This window comes from Mytilus californianus, unplaced genomic scaffold, assembly GCF_021869535.1.
Source record: "Mytilus californianus isolate M0D057914Y unplaced genomic scaffold, xbMytCali1.0.p SCAF_17, whole genome shotgun sequence".
Lineage (NCBI taxonomy): Eukaryota > Metazoa > Mollusca > Bivalvia > Mytilida > Mytilidae > Mytilus > Mytilus californianus.
In genome coordinates this window covers 9044679-9054084 of record NW_026262659.1, presented here as the reverse complement: position 1 = coordinate 9054084, position 9406 = coordinate 9044679, and positions in this window count along the sequence as shown.

Sequence of the window (9406 nt, the reverse complement as noted above, 5' to 3'; positions counted from 1 at the left end):
TACAATACCGATTAGAGAATTGTTTACGAGTATTTTATGTTTGTTTAAAGGTTGGATCTTAAATATACGTTTCTTAAGTATTACGGTAGTAATCACAAATTCTACAACTCTAAACGGGTATACGTGTTTCATCATATATCCTGCCTGCTTATGTATTCTACAACTCTTAACGGGTATACGTGTTTCATCATATATCCTGCCTGCTTATGTATTCTACAACTCTTAACGGGTATACGTGTTTCATCATATATCCTACCTGTATTCTACAACTCTCAACGGGTATACGTGTTTCATCATATATCCTGCCTGTATTCTACAACTCTTAACGGGTATACGTGTTTCATCATATATACTGCCTGTATTCTACAACTCTTAACGGGTATACGTGTTTCATCATATATCCTGCTTATGTATTCTACAACTCTTAACGGGTATACGTGTTTCATCATATATCCTGCCTGCTTATGTATTCTACAACTCTTAACGGGTATACGTGTTTCATCATATATCCTGCCTGCTTATGTATTCGGTATTCGTGTTTCATCATATATCCTGCTTATGTATTCTACAACTCTTAACAGGTATTCGTGTTTCATCATATATCCTGCCTGCTTATGTATTCTACAACCCTTAACAGGTATACGTGTTTCATCATATATCTTGCCTGCTTATGTATTCTACAACTCTTAACGGGTATTCGTGTTTCATCATATATCTTGCCTGCTTATGTATTCTACAACTCTTAACGGGTATTCGTGTTTCATCATATATCTTGCCTGCTTATGTATTCTACAACTCTTAACGGGTATACCTGTTTCATCATATATCCTGCCTGCTTATGTATCGGTCTTTTCAAGTGCATTATCAATTCACTGATAACCCGGATTAAACAGATATAGTTCGAATTAGGGACTTTTAGTTTGAACTTTTGTTAAGATGGTGCCAACAATACGAACTCCTTGTCCTTGTTTGTACAAACTATACGATTCAAACGAAATAAGTGCAATGAATTACTCATGCAATTCAATCGACTTTAACGAAGTGGACACACTGAATTAGTTAAAATAAGACAATATGACAAATAGACTAACTTTCTTTTAAACTTTGTCAGTGGACACTAGTGAATAGGTGTTGTAGAAATGAAAACCTCCCATAACGATGAAATGATAATTCACTTTGTGTACCAATTTTACTTTTTAAATTATATTTATGGTTCGATGCCTCATTTAACAAGCTGTTGAAGTTGAGGTTGTTGTGGCAAACATTTTAACAGCAGTTAATAGTCTTTCACCTATATAACATAGATGGTCTCTATTGAGTTGTTAAGAACATGACAGGTAGTTAGCCTATAAAGTGATTTTTATACCTCGGGTTAAATGGCGAACATATTATCTGATCATATAAAATACGGACAAAATTGATTTATCAGTGAAAATCTTACCATAGAAACCTCTTAAAATGAATCGGATCTTTACTTGACGATACACTGTTAACTTGATTGAATCTATCCGATACCTTCTCATACTTTTGTGTTAAGTCAATGGCGTATGAAAGAGAATACAACGTTTTACATGCATGCAAACGCTATCAGTTTGTATCATATCTATATTTTGTTTAAAGCTTGATAAGTCACTCCGTTACATTTAATAAATTTGATACCTTAACAACCATTCCAATTCTGTTCGCGAGAAGTATATTATAAAACCAAACATATAATTATGAGTGCCCATCGTTCGTTGCTGTGAATACCGTTCAGAACTCTGTTGCACATTTCTTGCTTACTGATAAATTGATTGTCAGTTTATACATGAAATGTTTGCTCCGGACGCTAAGCAAGCATAAATCAATCAATCGTCAGTTTCTCATTGCCAGCTAGCCTATTGTCGCTAGGGGACGACCATTTGATATTCTGGTGGACTGGGGGAAATTTTGCGGATTGACTATTCATTTCACTATGCATGCATGCTTATTGCGAAAATTCATTTTCACTTTTGTACACAACTGTATCTTGCTTTCTGCATTTTCTGTTACAGAATATTCATTTACTTCCGGTCTTATGCAAGGTGATTTATTTTCAGCTCTAATACCAGGCCAGGATATTTATTTTCCTCCTGCCTCCATCCCCCTAAACCAGAAAAGGGATCGATATGGTGATGCAATTCATGGCATGTCACAGTCTTCATATAATAACATGGGATTGATGTATGATTTTTTTGGTATATTTTTCATAAAAACGTCTGACAAAAATATTGTATAAGACGAATTATAACAAAGGTTATACATAAGACATTGTCTCTGATGTGAACATTGTCAATTAATAAACGAATTCAAGGAATACACTTTTACATCATTGCTGCTAGTTTTAGAGCAGTATATCTTGTTTGCTCGTTTTTCGTTATTTCAATATAAAGCTTTCTATTTTTGAAGTCACAACTTGCATTTATTTTAAATCAACGCTATACATTTATCATTGATAGGATTGTGTTGTACTTTCATTGACATAAATCTACACGAAGAATTAAACGATCTAAAAATTTATCAACAGAATTGATAAATGTATCTTTGACTGAAACGGTAGTTTTGATCTTATCGAGATCTGTAACCTCAGATCCTTGTATACTATAGTATTCTGATGGTTAAAAGGTGATCACTGTTCAGATAAGTCACTTAACACTTTATCAATGTAATCAACAGCTACTGTGCATGCAAGATACATATGAACAAACATCTTTAAACATGGAATATTTAATGGATAGCATTTTTTTGTGCATGCCATTTTCATATAATGTTTTGCATATTCTTCATAAAACATGTCTGACAAAAATATAATATAAGACGAATTATAACAAAGGTTACACATAAGACATTGTCTCTGATGTGGACATTGTTAATTAATAAAAAAAAAAAATAGAATTCAAGGGATGCATTTTTATATCGTTGCGGTTGGTTTAAGAACAATGTATCTTAATTTATTTAACGTATTTTTTGTCACTAAACGACTACATACTTACTGACAATCTGAGGGTTTCCTTTTGGTATATGATTTTGTAACATTCCACATCCCAATCCTTCGTATTGTAGATCTACTCCATATCCCTTTTCTTGGTAAATCTATACCATATCCCGTTCCTTGGCATTGTAGATCTACTGTATGTCCCATTTCTTGGTAATGTAGATCTACTCCATATCTCATTGTTCGATATTGCAGATCTACGCCATATCCCATTTCTTGGTATTGTACATTTACACCATGTCCCATTCCTTGGTATTGTATTTCTACTGTATGTCACATTTCTTGGTATTGTATATCTACTGTATGTCCCATTCTCCTTGGTATTATACATCTACTGTATGTCGCGTTCCTTGGTATTGTACATCTACTGTATGTCCCATTTCATGGTATTATACATCTACTGTATGTCCCATTCCTTGGTATTGTAAATCTACTGTATGTCCCATTTCATGGTATTATACATCTACTGTATGTCCCATTCCTTGGTATTATACATCTACTGTATGTCACATTTCTTGGTATTATACATCTACTGTATGTCACATTTCTTGGTATTATACATCTACTGTATGCCACATTGCATGGTATTATACATCTACTGTATGTCACATTTCTTGGTATTATACATCTACTTTATGTCCCATTCCCTGGTATTATACATCTACTGTATGCCACATTTCATGGTATTATACATCTACTGTATGTCCCATTCCTTGGTATTATACATCTACTGTATGTCCCATTTCTTGGTATTATACATCTACTGTATGTCCCATTTCATGGTATTATACATCTACTGTATGTCCCATTCCTTGGTATTATACATCTACTGTATGTCACATTTCTTGGTATTATACATCTACTGTATGCCACATTTCTTGGTATTGTAAATCTTCTCTTTGTCCCATTTCTTGGTATCATTCATCTACTGTAAGTCACATTTCTTGGTATTGTAAATCTTCTCTATGTCCCATTTCTTGGTATTATACATCTACTGTATGCCACATTTCTTGGTACTGTAAATCTACTCTATGTCCCATTTCTTGGTATTATACATCTACTGTATGTCACATTTCTTGCACTGTTCATCTATTTCATATCCCATTCATTGGTATTGTACATCTACTCCATATCTAATTTCTTTGTATTGTACACCTACTATATGTCTCAATCCTTGCACTGTACATCTATTTCATATCCCATTCATTGGTATTGTACATCTACTCCATATCCCACATCCCATATTGTACCATTGGACGTAAAACAAACAACTGTCAATAAATCCAAGGTATCGTACATCTTCTCCATATTCCATTCGTTTGTGCATCTTCTCTATATGATATCCCATGGTTCTTGCATGTATTATAATAACTTTTAATGTACTTGTATTTATTAATTAACATTTACTTATTTTTTATATGTAAATTTGAGAAGTCAACAGTTCGTATTAAAAATTATTTTTGACTCTACTTTTTCAACTGTAGATGTTTTACAACTTTGAACAGATATATATATGATTAAAAACGAACGCTTTAAGATAAAATAAGACATATCAAATATCTTTTTTTAATTGTTAAAAATCTTAGTTCCTTAGTAATTTTAAACTATAATGTTTCCGTAAAAGCAATATGTATATAAACCGGTTAATGTAATATTATCAGTAAATATTACATATATGTTTCTCGTATTTCTAACTGTTCATTTATATAACACAATGAAAGGAATTACTTAGTCATTGTTACTCTGGGAAAAAAAATAATGTGTTGATATTCAGGTTTCGAATTTGGTTTAAAGTACAGTTGTGAACTTTTATAATGATGGAAAATTGTATGCTGGAAAATGAAAGTAAAATAAAGTAAACTAAATAAATAAATAAATAAAATTGTAGGACCTTTCCCTGCATAAAACTATTACATATGTTAGTCTTTTCTATCACTATAAGTAACGAATTTCACTCGCTTGTTACAATTATGGTGTGCTATGTCAGTGATGTTTAGTAGCAGTATTGTTTGTATGTCAGTGTTGTATGGTAGCAGTATTGTTTGTATGTCAGTGTTGTTTGGTAGCAGCATTGTTTGTATGTCAGTGTTGTTTGGTAGCAGTATTGTTTGTATGTCGGTGTTGTATGGTAGCAGTATTATTTGTATGTCAGTGTTGTATTGTAGCAGTATTATTTGTATGTCAGTGTTGTATAGTAGCAGTATTGTTTGTATGTCAGTGTTGTATTGTAGCAGTATTATTTGTATGTCAGTGTTGTATGGTAGCAGTATTGTTTGTATGCCAGTGTTGTTTGGTAGCAGTATTGTTTGTATGTCAGTGTTGTATGGTAGCAGTATTATTTGTATGTGTCAGCTAGGGTTTGTATGTCAGTGTTGTTTGCTATGTCACTGTTGTTCGGTAGCAGTATTTTTTGTATGTCAGTGCTGTTTGTTAGCAGTATTGTTTGCTGTGTCAGTGTTGTTTGTTAGAAGTATATTGTTTGTATGGCAGTGCTGTTTGTTAGCATAAATATTTGCTATGCTAGGGTTGCTTGGTGGCAGTATTGTTTGTATGTCAGTGTTATGTGCTAGCAGTATATTGTTTAGACGTCAGTGTTGTTTGGTAGCAGTATTGTTTGCATGTCAGTGTTGTTTGGTGGCAGAATTGTTTGTATTTCAGTGTTGTTTGTGAGTAGTGTTGTAAACTCTGTAAGTGTTGTTTGGTAGCAGTTTATTGTTTGTATGTCAGTGTTGTTTGGGAGCCGTGTTGTTTACTATGTCAGTGTTATTTGCTAGCAATATATTGTTTATACGTCAGTGTTGTTATGTAGCATTATTGATTGTTTGTCCGTGTTGTTTGATATGTAAGTGGTGTTTGCTAGCAGTATATTGTTATATGTTAGTGTTGTGTGGGAGCCGTGTTGTTTGTCAGTGTTGTTTGGTAGCAGTAGTGTTTGCTATGCCAGGGTTGCTCGGTAACAGTATTGTTTGTATGTCAGGGTTATTTGCTAGCAATATATTGTGTATAGGTCAGTTTTATTTTTTAGCATTGTCGTTTGTATGTCAGTGTTGTTTGCTAGCAATATATTGTTAACACGCCAGTGTTGATTGGTGGTGGCAGTATCATTTACATGTCAGTGGTGTTTGTTGGCTGTATTGTTTGTATGTCAGTGTTGTATGGTAGCATTATTGATTGTATTTCAGTGTTGTTTGGTAGCAGTTTTGTTTTCTTTGTCAGCGTTGTTTGCTAGCAGTATATTATTTGTATGTCAGTGTTGTTTGGTAGCAGTATAGGCTTCTATGTCAGTGTTGTTTGGTAGAATTATTGTTTGTATGTCAGTGTTGTTTGGTAGCAGTATATGCTTCTATGTCAGTGTTGTTTGGTAGAATTATTGTTTGTTTGTCAGTTTTGTTTGGTAGAAGTATTGTTTGTATGTCAGTGTTGTAAGGTAACAGTATTGTTTGTATGTCAGTGTTGTAAGGTAACAGTATTGTTTGCATGTCAGTGTTGTAAGGTAATAGTATTGTTTGTATGTCAGTGTTGTAAGGTAACAGTATTGTTTGCATGTCAGTGTTGTAAGGTAATAGTATTGTTTGTATGTCAGTGTTGTAAGGTAACAGTATTGTTTGTATGTCAGTGTTGTAAGGTAACAGTATTGTTTGTATGTCAGTGTTGTAAGGTAACAGTATTGTTTGTATGTCAGTGTTGTAAGGTAACAGTATTGTTTGCATGTCAGTGTTTGTTTGTTGTAATATTGTCTATATGAAGTTCTTTAATTGATGGGTGTTGTATTCGTTATTGCTATTATTTGTCAGCAGTACTAATTGATGGGTGTTGTATTCGTTATTGCTATTATTTGTCAGCAGTACAAATTGATGGGTGTTGTATTCGTTATTGCTATTATTTGTCAGCAGTACTGCTTTTTGTTACCGATTGTTTGTGAAGTTGTTTGAATGTCTTTGAATGTATTATTGCTGTATTTGTTAGCAGATGTTTTGTTTTGTTGGCGAAGTTTTATGAGACATCAGCCACTTGGTCATTTATGATTAATATATCGTATGTTCAGAAGCTAGCAGAAATAGGTCACATAAGCTTGTGTAGATGAGTAGGATTGTGTTTTTGGCTGTTGATGTGTAGATACCTAGACAGATTACAGACTGACTCGGGTCAATTCTGTTCTGTTTATTCTGGCCATATTATCTGTTATCGTTAGACTTGGTATCACTTCTCATTAAATGTGTCTGTCAGCAATATATATGCAGCTCTAATTGATCTATTCTATAAATACTTGTAAGAACAATTCATTAGCTCACAATAGCACTATCATGTTAAAACGGCTGAAGTCGTTTAAAGCTTGAGCACGATATCCTATCAAAGTTTGGAGTCTTGTTGTGTATTTTTTTTTAGATTTATTGTGCGTTTGGTTAGTATTAAGGGATATCGCTGTGTATAGCACAAGTCTTATTGAGTCTTGTCTTAATCTTTTGTCTTATTGTGTATATGATAAATATTGTATAAAGTACGTTTTTACGTGTCGTTGTGTTTATTTTTAGTCTTATTGTTTATTTAGTGAGTTTTTAGGAATCTTGTGTATTTTTAAGTTTTTAACTATTTTGACTCCATGCAGATCTTTGACAATCAGATTATATTACTTGTACTCTACGCAATCGGTCTTCATTTACTTTAGTGTAGCCGTATATGGGCAATAATGGGTTATGTTCCCAAAACATAATGAAGGCCAAGCAATCAGTGACCTCTTCTGATACATGTATGTGCAGACTTTTTAAATTGCACTCTAATGATGTTTTTTTAACTAAATGAAAAAACATTCTTCATCAATTTTGTTTGTTTTGGAATCCATTTCTGTACAGAATATTTTACCATATGCAACCTCTGATTCCTCACTATAATCACGTGACTATAATACGATGCCAAACGCAATCTAATATTTACAACAACAGCAGACTCCCTTAACTATGACATTTATTTTATCGACCATTCTGTTCGTTTTATTTTTGGTCAATAATGATAGGTCTGTTAAATTTTAATGAATATAAATGAGTTCTTGTGCGACTTTTTCTACATTTAAATAGCGAGATGAAATACCGTGACTATTGATCTCAGACAAATTTACATACCAGTCATCAGCTATAAAAAAACCATCAAGCTATGCAGAAGAGTTAATTTTGTTTTCATAGCAAAGAAGTTAAGTATTGGTGCACTTCTAAGACATTAGTCTATAAATGTAAGGTTTCAAAAGTACAGCTACATGTAGAGGAGGAGGGGTAGCGGATCGTATACATTGGCAGGCGAAGATGGTCAACGTAAGGCTTTCAACAATGATCAATACCAATACCGTATACTAAATTATAAAATGCCGGGATGTGACACAGTTGGTTCCTTTTCATTGCTTATTTCCATCTTTTTTTAACAAGATTCCTAGCCAGAGGTGATAATGATATCCTGTAACTTGTTTGCAGTTGTTATCATTATAAAGTTCGTTATTGATCACTTTGGTAGAACATGTAAGAAGATTTTTTTTAAATCCGGTCTTTTTAGTCTTTTTTGGGTTGCTGTTCAATATTGTTATTCATATTAAAACCAGTTTAAATTATGAAAATATGGATTTGGGTATATACCAATGAGACAGAACGTATGGCCTTAAACAATCGACGGGTATATATACAATAACAATCACCCCCAGTCTAGTGTGTATATATTACTACTTCGCATGTTCTTTCCAAGAAATACGTATTGACGAATAGAATTTCTTGAAAATGTTGTAATAGATATTCCTAGCTGAATAAAAGGTATGAAATACTTGTTCCTTAACCATGAAAAATCATAACTAGCATTATGGTATATATATATATATATAATTAACTACTGAAAAAAGATACGGCTGAAAATAAACGGGTATATTTGTGTTTAACCGCCAGTGACAAATATCAGACATAAATATCAGGACGAGAACAGCTGTTGATATGAATATGAACTCTGCTTCGACAGATACGTTGAGTCGGTAAACATGCTAGTGTACAACAGTAAAAGCAGGAAGACATGTCACTATACTCCGACTCTGGGTCGGTAAACATGCTAATTTACAACAGTAAAAGCAGGAAGACATGTCACTATACTCCTATTCTGGGTCGGTAAACATGCTAGTTTACAACGGAAAAAGCAGGAAGACATGTCACTATACTCCGACTCTGAGTCGGTAAACAGGCTAGTTTACAACAGTAAAAGCAGGAAGACATGTCACTAAAATCCGACTCTGAGTCGGTAAACATGCTAGTTTACAACAGAAAAAGCAGGAAGACATGTCACTATACTCCGACTCTGAGTCGGTAAACATGCTAGTTTACAACAGTAAAAGCAGGAAGACATGTCACAATACTCCGACTCCGAGTCGGT